This window comes from Balaenoptera physalus (genome assembly GCF_965194825.1).
Source record: "Balaenoptera physalus genome assembly, chromosome: 8".
Taxonomy (NCBI): Eukaryota; Metazoa; Chordata; class Mammalia; order Artiodactyla; family Balaenopteridae; genus Balaenoptera; species Balaenoptera physalus.
Genome location: NC_138887.1, coordinates 104,498,566 through 104,513,771, shown reverse-complemented (window position 1 = coordinate 104,513,771; position 15,206 = coordinate 104,498,566). Strand labels below are relative to the sequence as shown.

At 38.6% G+C, this 15,206-nt stretch overlaps 1 protein-coding gene and 1 pseudogene across 3 annotated transcripts in view; both read right to left on the bottom strand.

The window, feature by feature from the left end:
• EXOC4 (exocyst complex component 4) overlaps nucleotides 1–15,206 on the bottom strand; it is an 808,183-nt gene that overhangs the window by 694,233 nt on the left and 98,744 nt on the right. The gene's annotated exons all lie outside the window — the stretch shown is intronic.
• Nucleotides 4–14,033, bottom strand: LOC309666458 (large ribosomal subunit protein P1 pseudogene; annotated as a pseudogene). The gene is made up of 2 exons: nucleotides 14,027–14,033; nucleotides 4–13,026 (listed from the first exon to the last, which is right to left on the bottom strand). The product of its transcript is annotated as a large ribosomal subunit protein P1 pseudogene (transcript).

Genomic DNA, 15,206 nt, shown 5'->3' with positions numbered 1-15,206 from the left:
AAAATAAACATTTACATACAAACAAACACAAAATGATTGACACTGGCCTGCAAGAAAAACATCAAACTAAAGTGAAGTAGCACACTACCATGTAAACAGCTCACTAAAGTTCAACAGATTTCATTTCAAACAGTTGTCTAATCTAAGTAACTTTTGAAAATTTATCTAAGTGTCAGTTTCCTCTGCTATAAAATGGACATGGTGAAGTCAGAGAGACAAAGACAAGTATTATGTGATCACTTATATGTGGGATCTAAAAAATAATACAAATGAATCTATATACAAAACAGAAACAGACTCACAGATGTAGAAGACAAACTTATAGTTACCAAAGGTGGAAGGGAAGGGGGAAGGATAAATTTGGAGTATGGGACTAACAAATGCAAATTACTATACATAAAATAGGTAAGCAACAGAATTTACTATATAGTGCAGGGAACTACATTCCATATCTTATAATAACCTATAATGGAAAATAATCTGAAAAATATATATGTCTAACTGAATCACTTTGCTGCACACCTGAAACTAACATAATATTGTAAATCAACTATACTTCAATTTAAAAAAATGGACACGGTGTAAAAATTTTAAAGACAATTGTAAAGTCCCTAAACCAGGAGTAGCAGCTCAATAAACATTTGTTTCCTTTTTAACATAATTCAGTGATCACTATACTCTCTATTTATATAGGTAGTTTTTCTAAGGAATTCAGGCAATTTTTCAGACAACAGTTTAAATGTTACAGAGAATGTGCTATTCTCTAGCAATAAATTGGGCACTTTGGTAAGGACACTAATCCTTTTAGTCATGGAAAGCTGCGCTTACTCCCATTCAAATGTATGGCCTAACTTGCCTGAAAAAACTACACACCTGCCGAGCAATCTGACTTTCACCACAGGGAGCAGCTTGGACCTCTGCATTATCTCATTTTTCATCTTGAGATGGACACATATTATTACATCAATTTTATATACTCAAGGACACAAAATGAGGTTGCAAGGCAGCTGACCCTAGAACAAAAGTTGATTTCCATGTCAGAGCACTGAGCCACCTACCTCTCTCTATAGTTTTACAGTGTAGATGTATATTCAGAGATGGCTCAGAGCTTCATGTCATGGATGCAAAGTAATTCCCCCATCACTGAGCCTTACAGCATCACTGATCACTCACACTTGGAATCATCCTTTCCTCCTCTGAAGTTGTATTTTATTCCACTTTTAAGGACCTTATCACATACGGCTCACATATGTGACTCAATCAATGTGGGTCACATTTATTTATATATAGACATTTTACCTCTCTTCCCCATAATTAGCCTTTTAGAGCAGGCACTGCTTTATACATCTCTGTACATGCAGGAGCACTCAGAACAGTGATCAGCAAATATTTGCTGAATGAATTTAATGTGTATACCATGAATGAGTGCAGACAATTTTGGAATGTGACCTTTATTGTATAATCTGTGGCTCTCAGTTCATAGTTCCTAAGTAGACTTATAAACCAACCTGGAAAGTAGAAAAAGCAAAATATCTTGTCAGCAATGTCGATTAACAAGATTTTATTACCATAAATAAGAGGCTATAACTATAATCTCATCAAAACGTATAGCATAATATCTATTCCTATGGCTTCTTTATTGCCCAATTACTGTAATTAATGTGCCAATGTGACAGGCAATAATTATCTTATGATAAAACCCTAATATCTCTGACACTTTGATTTAGACAAGACAGAATCAATAAAAATGTACATATTCCTCCAAGTCTAGAATATACATATATAATCCAGAAATTACACATTGTATTTGTAAATAGGAGCCATTCTACCTTTGAATGATGATTTTTAAAAATCTTTTAAAGGTAAATTCATACTTATACTCACATTTACCTAAAACAATTCTTCACTTTCATCTGTGTTATATAAGAACTACTCAAAATCAGCAGAAAGAGGTACAAAGTACAGGAAGATGTATCTAACTTAACAACTAAAATAGTTAATTCAGTGTAGGTAAATAATCTATGTAAGACTGGTATCTGGCATCATACAGAGAAAACACCTGATTAAGTAAGGTTCTACTTTTCCAATAAAGATTTATGCTGAGTATGTAAAAGCCTGTGGTTCCCAAATGTCAATCCACAGACCACAATGTATTTTTCAGTGGTAGACAGAAAAATAAGACCATATATTCACGTTTCACAAAGGTAAGTTTGTTTGATATTCTTGGTATTCTCTTGGTAAGAAAAATCTGTTATTTTCTTCCATGACTGCAGTTATATTGCCAAATGTCCTTACTTGACAAAATTAAAACGTAGTAACCTTATGCTATACCCCAACATTTCTGGAATGATTTTAATTTTTATTTTATATTGGTATATAGTTGATTTACAATGTTGTGTTAGTTTCAAGTGTACAGTAAAGTGATTTAGTTATACATATATCTATTCTCTTTCAGATTCTTTTCCCATATAGGTTATTACAGAGTACTGAGGAGAGTTCTCTGTGCTATACTGTAGGTCCCTGTTGATTACCTATTTTATGTATAGCAGTATGTACATGTTAATCCAACCTCCTAATTTATCCCTCTCCCTCACCTTTCCCCTTTGGTAACCACTAGTTTGTTTTCTTTGTGCGTCTTTCTGTTGAAATGATGTCGATTCATGACATTCAGAAGCATAAGGCATGCTGGTATCCAACTTCCCAATGGCATGAAGTTCTAGGTACAGGCCTACAAACCAGCAATAAAGCAGAAAACACTGGAAGAGGAGTGGCTTCTCTGAATGGAGGGGCTGCTGTCTGGTTATCTCTAGGGCCACTAGACTCCATGACTGCACACACCTCGGCTGCCACTCAAGGACAAGAGCAACTCAGCAACCAGGGGCAGTGCTCTGTTTAGAAAAGAGACCTAAGAGGGAACTGAGGTGTAAAATGAAATCCACGGTATCTTAACAGTATGGAAATAGCAATCCCTGGATAAAATGCAACACACGACCACCTTCTGCCACACCTGGAGGATCAAGACCAAGATAGATGTGTTGTAGTGTGACTGTCAGAGCCATAAGACAGGCTACAGAAGGAAGAAAAAAAGAAGAGCCAGGCCGGAAATCAAGAGACTCTATTTGCCACTCCGCCTACTTTGAAACATCCACCAATTTCAAAGAGAGGGAAGCTCTCCTCTGCCTCACCACAGCACAGTCTCGACAATACTAATAAAACCCACAGCTCCGACATTAAAACTTAAAACTTCTGTGCTGCAAATGATACCATCAAGAAAGTGAAAAGAAATGGGAGAAAATATTTGCAAATAATTTACCTGATAAAGGATTTGTATCTAGAATACCTCAAGATTTCTTACAACTAGTAACAAGAAGACAACCAAATTTTAAAATGGACAAAGGATTTGAATATGCATTTCTCCAAAGAAGATATATGAATGACCAATAAGCAAACAGAAGATGCTCAACATCTTAGCCATCAGAGAAATGCAAATCAAAACCGGGAGATACTGGTTTTTGGATGGGTATGATCAAAAAGACAGACAATAAAAAGTACTGGTAAAAGGATGTAGAGAAATTTGAACTCTCATACAGCACTGGTGAGAATGTAAAAATGGTACAACTGCTTTGGAAAACAGCTTGGCAGTTCCTCAAAACATTAAACACAGAGTTACCATATGTACCCAGCAATTCCACTCCTAGGTATATACCCAAGAAAAACAAAAACACACATGTGCACAAAAACGTGTACACAAATGCTCACAGCAGCATTATTCATAATAGTAAAATATTAAAATAGTAGTAAAATAGTAATAGTAAAATCATAAAGTGGAAATAATCCAAATGTCCATCAACTAACAAATGGACCAAAAAAACCCAAGGTATATTCATATAATAGAATATTATTTGGCTATAAAAGGAGATGAAGTACTGATACATACTACAACATGAACCTTGAAAACATTATGCAAAGTGAAAAAAGTCACAGAAGACTACTTTGTGACTTTGTGTGATTCTATTTATATGAAATATCCAGAATAGGTAAATTACACAGATAGAAAATATGTTAGTGGTTCTTAGGTAGGCGGGAATTACCCACTAAAGCATATGGGGTTTGTTTTGTAGGGGGGACAAAAATGTTCTGGAACTACAGAGCAGTGATGGTAGCACACCCTGTGAATAACACCAAAAACCACTGTTTCAATGGGTGATTTGTGTAGTATGTGAATTATATCTCAATTTATCTGTATTTTTTGTTTTTTTGTTTTTTTAAATCATCAGCTGTGGCTCTGAGTCAGGACAGTGAGGGCCCAACACCTCCCCTGTGGTGAAGTAAAAACATATAGAACAGTGAAAAAAGGAAACTGATGTCTCAAAAAGTAAAGTATTATGAACACTGACTCCTTCAGAATCTTACTACCAGGAGGACATTAGCTTTTCTCTTTTGGTTCACTTGTTTTTTTGTTTGTTTTTCCTTCTTACATAAGTAACCGGTAAAGAAACAAAAGATGCACGTTCTTTCCCAACATTGATAATTCCTAACCCTGTAATTATGAGAAAATCTCTCAACTTCTTCAAGTGTTCCCATTTGTAAAACCAAAGTATTAATTAATACCTGTTCCAGGAGCCTCACACAACTGATGGATGGATCACATTAGAAAATGGACAGAATTAGTTGAGGTAATGGTACTGTATTAAAGAGAGAGGAGGTTTCAGGATCCCTTTGTCTGGATTTCTGGCTTGAGCAACTCTGAAGACAATGGTTACCCCTCCTGAGAGAAAGAGAGAGTGGGAAGAGGGAGACAGAATGAGAATGAAGTGAAGACAGAAACTGTTGAAAAGGAGAGCCGTTGGGTTTAGATCTGAAGATGTTTAGTTTAAGGTGTTACGTACCGGTCCTTGGTTATGCAAGTCTGGAGCTCAGGAGTGAGACTGATATTGGAAATTTACAAAGTGATAAATATTTGAGAGGATGAGATTACTCAGGGATAATATGCAGAGTAAGACAAGCAAGCCAACATTCCCCCAAAATAGCAGCAGTGAAGAGATGTTCAGGAAGTAGCGAGGCAGGAAAACGACGACAGGAAAGAAAATTGTAGAAGACAGTGGAGAAGAGAATAGCAACAGAGCCAAGGCTACATGGCAGCCAGCTGAGGTAAAGACAAAAATGTACAACTCACGGGTCCCAGTGACCTTGGCAAGAAGGGTTTCAGGGGAGCACTGGATGCTGAACTCAGCAGTGGGATAAGGAGTGAATGGCTAATAAGGGAAAGAATCCAAGTCAATCACACACTTTGCAAAGGCTGACCATTCCTCACCAACACATGCCCTCCTAAAAAAAGAAAATGAAAAAGCAAGTGACTCTCTCCCAATGCAGCAAGAATAAGAAAGACCAGGAATCACTCACATAAACAAGACATAAAATGCACTAGTCTGGCCCAATTTAAAGCTACCAGAAATAAACTGAAATATGCTGTTAATATTCACATATACTCGCTGGCTGCCCACCCAACACTAGATTGAGAAAACAAGTGTTTGCCTTTCACTGCAGACACACTCAGGATAACCTGCACACACAAAGCCCCACAAAAGTCATCCCCTGAACTTGAGGACACAGGGAGGGGGAAGGGTAAGCTGGGACAAAGTAAGAGAGTGGCATGGACTTATGTATACTACCAAATGTAAAATAGATAGCTAGTGGGAAGCAGCCGCATAGCACAGGGAGATCAGCTCGGTGTTTTGTGTCCACCTAGAGGGGTGGGATAGGGAGGGTAAGAGGGAGACGCAAGAGGGAGGAGATATGGGGATGTATGTATATGTATAGCTGATTCACTTTGTTATACAGCAGAAACTAACACACCATTGTAAAGCAATTATACTCCAATAAAGATGTTAAAAAAAAAAAGTCATTCCCCACCGTACTCCGCCAACAAAATATAGACTAAATAAAAGAAGAAATAAAACATGACACTGCAACTAGCTCAGTTGCTTAAATCCTGTTAGGATCAAGGTTTTCACCACTGATCCAAAAGACAAAGGAGCAGGCAGAATCATTAAATTACCAGAGATTCCTTAAACTGAATTGAATAAGAAAAGGCCTCAGACAGGAATAAGCTTAAGAACCATAGAGATTAGAATTTCAATTAATTGCAATTTCTACCAGTCAGAAGAAAATCGTGCGTGTGAATGCGCACACACACACACACACACACACGCACACACACAGAGGTTATTTCCAGAGTCACAAAACAACAGTATGCAATAATATGCGATACAACATCACAGTCACTGAAAGAATACTTCAATCCTGGGATGGCAATGTGGTATAAATGCTGGTATAAAGGACTGGCATTAGAAAGCTGGACTTGGTACCAGCTCTCTGCTGAAGAGCCATGGGATTTTCAGTACATCATGGGACTGTTCCAAGTCTCAGGCTCCTCAAACACAAATTTCCTCCATTACAATTTCCTAATCACAAAGTGTGAGAATTAAATGCAATAATATAAGTGAAAGTATACTAAAAAGCAAGTGCAAAACAACAGTAAATTGCTTCCTATACCTTTAACGGTTACCATCTAGAGGGGGAAAAGGGGGGGGACAAGAGATACTCCAGATGTCCCCATGGCCCAGCTGCATCTCTGTCCTTCCCCCAGCTTAGTGAAGTCCTGCTTGTGTTCTGTAAGATACACTAGTATCATCCCAATAGAACCCCTCTTTAATTCTGTTAGTTGGAGGTGGGTTCTGTCACTGCTAACTAAAAGAGGTCTAATTCACAGAATAACAGCCAATTCCTTCATTCCCCTTTCATTCTATAATCCCTCAAAAAAAAAAGCAGATGATCACAATGGACTGAGAGATGTGACAAAGGAGCAACATGCATGGCCTCCTGGGCCAGAGAGTAAGAACACAGCCCCCGTTTATGTGTGGTTATGTACCCACACCTCTCCCCCAACACATGGCCCAATGCCTAGGGTGGAAAAAACAGTTAAGTTGTGTGGGTGCCTGAGTACATATGAGTAAAAGAATGAGCAATTTAGGGTGGCGGTATTCGGAGAAGTCTAGGACTAGAGCCACCAACCTGGGGTCCTCTGCACGGGGCCAGGAGCTAAAGCTGTCATGACGGATGAGAGCCCTTAAACGGTGAGGCTGGAGTGAGATGATGATGACGACGACGAGGACCACAACAAAGACACAACGACGTCTTCACAGCCACACTGATGACAACAGGCCAGGCACTGTGTGAAGTGCACACTTTATCCTCGGGAGAACCCTATGACGAAGGTACTACTTTTATCCCCACATTATAGACAAGACAACTAAAGCTCAGAGATAGAGACCAAAGGACTCGATTTTGGAGAATGTTTCTTTTAAAGGATGTTAGGGAAAAAAAGTAATTTAAGAGAAGAGGCCAGAGTTATCAGTACTATCAAATGCTACAGAAACCAAGGCTGGAAAGAGCGTCAACAGAACAGTCTATCCTGCCTCTATTTTCTCACTGCCAACCAGTTTACCCCTGGTACTCTACTAAAACAATTCCTGCAAAAGTCTCAAATCATCATTTTGCTCAATCTAAGATATACACACTACTCTATATAAAAGAGATAACCAACAAGGACCTACTGTACAGCACAGGGAACTATACTTAATATTTTATAATAACCTATAAGGGAGAAGAATCTGAAAAAGAATAGATACGTACACATGTATAACTGAATCACTCTGCTGTACACCTGAAACTTAACACAACATTATAAATCAACTATACATCTAAATAAATAAATAAATGAGACCTCTTCAGTCCTTATTCAAGGAGGTGCAGTGCTTGTTTCTACTGACCACTCACTCCTCCTTGAAACACTGCTTTCCACGGGCTCCAACCCTATACTCTTCCACTCTCCTTCCACCTCCCTGGTTGTGCCTTCTCAAGAATCTCTTCCTCAGCCTGTTCCTTAAATGCTGTCAACTCTTCTCAATCCTCATACTCTCTCTGGGTGAGCTCATTCACCACTTATGTCTTCAATCATCCACCCGCTAATGATTCCCAAACGTATCTTCTGTCCAGATGGCTCTCCTGAGCTGTAGACATCAAACCTAACATGTCTTAAATAAAACTCATCATTCTCCTCCCCAAACCTACTTTTCCATTTACCTAAGTCAGTGAACGGTATCACTTACCCCAGAAAATCATCCCTCCCCTCCCCTCTTCCTCAAATCCAACCAATTACCAACCTCTTTTATTTCTACCTCTTTACTACCTCTACCATGGGCCTACTTTAGCCCATTGCCACTGTTACTCTGTTAATGCAGGCCTTATCATCTCTTCCCTGGATTATTAAAACAACCCTTAGAGGAGTCTCCTTTCCTCCAGTCCTTGCCGCTCCCTCTCTAGACTGTAAATTCAATGAGGGTAAGAACTATGTCTGATTTATCACAGTATTCCAGTATTTGTCATAATAGTAAGCATATGACAGGCAATAAATGAGTATTTATTCAAAGAAAGAATGAAACAATGAGCTCCAGCAGATGGGGGAGATAGAGACCGGATTACAGATAACAAGTGGCAAGGAAATACGTATTACTGACTGTAATCTCCTGGAAGGAAATTAGAAGACCACAACAAAAATATTTCACACAAAATTCTCCTCTCAGAAAGATAACCTCATCAACATAAACATGAGAACGAAAAGAAATATAGTTACAAGCTGAAAGATATATATGCATTCAGAGCTAACTTTAATAATACTGTGTTAAAATCTATTTTGTATTAAAAAACATGAAAGAGTCAAGAAGAAGCAAATATTTGTTCTTTAAACATACTTCCGATTACCTGGCCGGTTTTAAAAACAGCCTTCTTATAAATACAAGCAAAATGTTACTTATTCTCCCAGATAGCCTACTAACTTCCTACCCATAGCTACCCCTATGTATCTCATCTTGGAGTGCCACCATGAAAAAAGGCAGAGGATTAAGGAGAAGAAAATGTTAAGGAATAGTCACAGTTGCACAAATCAAGAAATGTCTATGGTATAAAGCTGTATCATCAAGCTGTGAAAAATGTTCAATATGTAAGGTGAGATTCAACTATCTGAATCTAAATTTAACATCCAGGAAACCTTGAATTAGTCATTTGGCTGGAAAATCCATGTTAGCAGCCAAGAAGCTGCCTTACTTGGTCACGAAGTAAAGATACACACACAAGGTAGAAAATCAGTTCTGTTCTACTACTTATCTGCTGAGACCTTAATATCAGGGTTCTGCATTTTCCCACTGACAGACAAAGGCATTAACCACAGAATATTTATTTCCCTACTTCTATGTTCTAAAAGATAAGAAAATACTGAACTCTGAGCTTAGGTTTTATATGAAAAATTAAAAGAAACTGATCATCAATTATTTCATATCAAAATGGTCTTAGTTTTACACTCCTGTATCTCACATACACATTTTCATAATAAGCTTGGCTGAGCTAATATTTTTCATTTCAAACAGGACATAGATGCCATTTAATCTTCAAGGTTACCTAATACCTACTTCTAAGGGATAGAGATTAGTTTCACCACTTTTATTAATAACAATCTTCATGTAAAGAGCAGTTACTATTTGAGGAGTGCTGACTAATTCTCCATCTGCACTATGAAAAGAACAGGAAAAAACTATTAGCAATATAGAATGAAACACAGTAAAAATAAAAAGAACTGGTCCTGGCTCTAGTAATTGCCTTCCTGTGTCACTTCCCCACTTGTCAAGTCAGCCTCTCATGCTCAGTTTCTGAATTCTTAGTAGATGACCTCGAATGAACTTCTAGTTCTAACGTGTGGCAAATAAGGGACTGAAATTAGAAAATAAACCCAGGCCCTTTTTCTTTGAATTAAAGTATTAGTATCATTCTTTCAAAAGCCTTTCCCAGGACAGTCTCCTCAACAAAAGATGATGAAAAAACTGAATAGTCATATGCAAAAGAAAGAAACTGGAACACTCTCTTACACCATACACAAAAATCAACTCAAAATGAATTAAAGACTTGAACTTAGAACTGAAACCATATAACGCTTGCATGAAAACACAGGAATAAGAGCCTTGACATTAGCCTTGGCAATGACTCTTTGGATGTGACACCAAAAGCAAAGATAAACAAGTAGAGAACCACATCAAATTAAAAGCTTCTGCACAGCAAAGGACACCATCAACAGAATGAAAAGCAACCTACGAATGGGAGAAAATATTTGCAAACCATACATCTGATAAAAAGTTAATATCCCAAATGTATAAAGAACTCACACAACTCAAAAACAACAACACAAAACACAATCCAATTAATGGGCAGAGAAACTATTCAGACATTTTCCCAAAGAAGACACACAAATGACCAAAAGGTACACAAAATGGTGCTCAACATCACTAATCATCAGGGAAATGCAAATCAGACCATAAGGAGCTATCACCACACACCTGATAGAAGGGCTATCATCAAAAAGACAAGAGATAACAAGTGTTGGGGAGGATATGGAGAAAAGGGAACCCTTGTACACTGTTGGGTGGGAATGTAAATTGATGCAGCCACTATGAAAAATAGTATGGAGGTTCCTCAAAAAATTAAAAGAACTATCATATACTGCAATCCCACTTCTGGGTATATATTCAATAGAAATGAAAACAGACTCTCAAAAAATATCTGCACTCCCATGTTTATTGCAGCATTATTCACAAGAGCGAAGACACGGAAACAACCTAAGTGTCCATCAATGAATGAATAGATAACATATGCACACACACGCACAACTCCATGCTTCCACTGCAGGGAACAGGGGTTCGATCCCTGGTCGGAGAACTAGGATCCCACATGCTGCGTGGCATGGCCACAAAACACACACACACACACACACACACACACACACACACCCCGTGGACTATTATTCAGCTATGAGAAAGAAGGACATCCTGACATTTGCGACAACATGAATGGACCTTGAGGGCATTAGGTTAAGTGAAACAAGCCAGACAGAGAAAGACAAATACTATATGTTCTCACTCATATGTGGAGCCTAAAAAAGCCAAAGTCAAAGGAACAGAGACTAGAGTGGTGGCTGCCAGGGGCTATGGAAAATGGGAGATGGTGGTCAAGGAGTACCACCTTCAAGTTATAAGATGAATAAGATCTGAGGAGCTAAGGTAAAGCATAGTGATTATAGTTAATACTGTATTATATACTTGAAAGTTACTAAGACAGTACATCTTAAAAGTTATCACCACAAAAAAGAAATGGTAATTATGTGATGTGATGCAGGTGTTAGCCAATGCTAGGGTGGTCATCATTTTACAATATTTAAGTATATCAAATCAACACATTGTACACCTTAAACCTACACAATGTTATGTCAGTTATTATCTCAATAAAGCTAGGGGGAAGAAAAGCCTTTTTCACCCATCTGAAAAATCATATTTCATCATAATGGAACATTGCAAAATTTATCCACAAATCCACTTCCCAAAGACAAGAAAAGTTATGATTTTAGGTGTATATTCTTAGTACTTAGTTGTATACTGGTCTTAGTACAAGAACGTACAACGTTTCTAGGGGAACTGTTTACATGTCTCTAAGTCATCAGTCTGATTCTCAAGTGAGTCAATTAAGACTCATTTACTCTGTGGCGGCTGATCACATTTCTTAACATGTCCAGCTATCGCTGAGAGGCCTGCCATTGATCACAGCGGGGCTGGGGGTGGGGACTGTACGGGTGCGGGAATGGATGTGTCAGCGCAAATACCGCCCTTCTCCTGAGGAAGAACAAAATCAGGCCCAGGAAATGAGTTAGGACCATCATCTTTACATAAGCCAGAAAGCAAACTTCCATGGCGGATACAGACAACTTATCCTCTTAATTCCACCACCAACCAGCTTTGTGAAACTGTCAAATTATTGCAGCTTTCCCACTTCCCTGGGTAGATCTGGGATTAATAATAAGGCCCCTACCTGCGATGAGGCCAACAGTAAGTCTCACTCAGGTGAGATGCCAGATGGCAGACTGCTTTGCAAAGCATAAATGCTACAAAACTACAGGACTCCGTGATGTCTGTGATGTTATAAAGAGTGTTCTCAAATTTTAGCATGTGTAGAATCATCTAGAGACTCCTGTGGGCCCTGCACTCAGGGATTCCAATTTAATCACCCCTCCCCAAGGGATAATTTGCATTTCTAACTTTCAAGTGACATTGGTATTGCTGGTCCTTAGACCCCACTCTGTAGTGCTGAGATTTTTTTTTAAATAAAAATCGTTTCCTCTAATTTTAAAATTGTCTTCTTTGCATTTTTCTTATTTGTTCATTCATTAAACTTCCTGGGCACTTAGTATGTGCCCAGCCCTAAATCAGGCTGCAAACACAAAGTTAACCCCCCTGTTAAAAACTTACAGCCCAATCTGATTAGAGAACATAATGATGATATGGGCCAGGAGCTAGAGGAGCCCAGAAAAATAAAGTACAGCCTAAGATACACACAAAGGTGCTCTAATCATATCTGACCTCACTCCTAAACATCACCAAAGGAAGAATTTCACTGGACACACTTTTTTTTTTTTTTTTAAGCAGCACACAGCTCAGCTTTATATTGCATGTGTTACTAAAGAGGTTTAGTCAAAAAGAGCAAAGCCCATGTCATCGTCAGGCTCTTCAGATTTTCTTTGCTTCCACCTTCTTCTCCTCAGCTGGGGCGGCAGTGGTGGAGGGGGCAGGACCTCCTGCTGGTGGTCGGAGGTCACCTGCCCCGCACCGCAGATGAGGCTCCCGATGCTGACACCGGCCACGGCCTTTGCAAACAAGCCCGGCCAAAAAGGTTCAACATTTACACCGGCTGCTTTAATGAGGGCATTGATCTTATCCTCCGTGACGGTCACCTCATCGTCGTGCAGGATGAGGGCCGAGTAGAAGCAGGCGAGCTCCAAGACGGAGGCCACGGTGCAGGTGAGCGCTAGGCAGGGGCTGCCGGGCGCGGTGCTGGTCGCCGGATGAAGTGAGGGCCTCACCCCAATGCGGCCTTAGCTTCCTCGGAAGGATGGAGCAGCTCAGCGGTAGCTGAGGGAAGCTGACACAAGTTTTTGTTTGTGTGTTTTTGCTATGAGAAAGATTCAGTGCCGGTTTGAGTGTGGAGTATCTTTGGATTATGACACCAACAAGCGCAAAGAAAATGAAAAGGTTTAAGGCAGCTCCTACTATCTGCCAAATAAAGAAGTGGCCTTGATGCAACACGAAGGCAGACACCTAAATAACGTTATCAATAACCTAAAATGTAGATTTTATCCGTCATTTCCTTAACTGGCCCCATCTCTAATATGAACCTCCTACAGCATGCAAAACAAGAGAAATAAAAAGCATATATATATATTTTTTACCCTGACAAATATAAAACAAAGATTTAAGAAATGTAACACTGAGTAAGACCTCTAGCGCATTCAGCCAAGCTCCCTTTCTCCAGGGACTATAGCCAAAGGACAACATAAGGATCAGAAAGATAGCTGTCCAACTGCACGTTTACCAAAGAGCTATGAACATTACCCACATTATTAATTCACCTGATATGCTAAGAAGCTACCATCTATCGCTTACGTGGGAAATCTAAAAAAAAAAAAACAACAACAAAATAATACAAATGAACTTATTTACAGAACAGAAACAGAGTCACAGACTTAGAGAACGAACTTATAATTACCAGGGGGAAGGGTCGGGGGAGGGATAGTTAGGGACTGTGGGATTGACATGTACACACTGCTATATTTAAAATAGATAACCAACAAGGACCTACTGTATACCACAGGGAACTCTGCTCAATATTCTGTAACAACTAATTGGGAAAAGAATTTTAAAAAGAATAGATACGTGTACATGTATAACTGATTCACCTTGTTGTACACCTGAAACTAACAACATTGTTAATCAACTATACTCCAATATAAAATAAAATGTTAAAAAAAAAAAAAAAGAAGCTATCATCAATTTAAGTCTTACAAGAAGGTATGTAGATTTGGGACCAGTACTACCTTCCATGGTAATGAACTGTACATTTTAGTTAACAAATGGTGTAATAAGCCCCATATGTAAAGAAGTAATTCCTTTCATTTGTTCTAAAAATATTTTAGTAAAGCTGCAGGGGATTATATTCTAGTTGAGGAATAGTGGAATTTCTTCCATATGTCCCTGGTTCATCCTATTCATACTCTTCAGTATTTAATAGTTGGGTGTATTTAGAGCATGTTCTCACTGATACATGTAATCAAAAGTAGAGATTTAATCAAATGGAATCATAATCACTGAAGTTAAATTTACTCGCTTCCCGCTTGCTTTGATTCGAATTAACTACTCATCTAAATTACATCGAGGCCCTTCCTGATTCCAAGCATGTCCAGGTGCTACACGCAGTGCTTGGGAATGGCTACAAGAAGCCACGAGGACAAATGCTTGACCTTCCTTCAAAGCTGCTCTGAAATGATTTTTCTGTAAAGTAAAATGACCAATTCCACCAAATCCTGCATTTCAGATACTTAGGCGACGAGTAACTAATAGAGAAAGAAGAGATGAAAGGAAATGCTACTTATTTGAAAAAGAAATACATGCCTCACTCTAGCCACAGATATAAAGAAATCATGAGAAATATTTGTTACTCTTTCCATAAACACTGTACTTGTACCACAAAACTAAACTTGGGGCTTGAGCCTTTTGACTGTCTCATAGATAAAACCACTTTGTATGACTGGCCTATTACAACGGTATGCCCTCATTTCAAGTTCTGGACTCTGAATTTTTAAAGTACATTTCTCTAACTTTTAGAGCAATAATTCAATGTATCTCTACAAATCTACAGCCTGCAGAGACTGAGAAATGGGGGGGGGGGGAGTGGGGAGTTTTAGGAAATGAGGCAAATACCAACTATGAAGAAAAACATGACTATAAAGTGGATGATTCAATGTTAGAATTATTCAGCAAGTATTCATCTAACACTGACAATCAATTACATGACAGACACTTAGGAGGCAAAAACGAAAAGGGTATACAGTCCATTACAGTACAATGTAATAAGTGTTACGACTGTTTAAAAGTAGCATGGCCACTCCTTCAGATTCCAGATCAAAGATATAAAGACTAGAAGAAAGTTTGGGAAATTTTATTTATAATCTAAGAGTGAAGAAGACCTAAGTTCTGACACAAAACCCAGACGCTTTA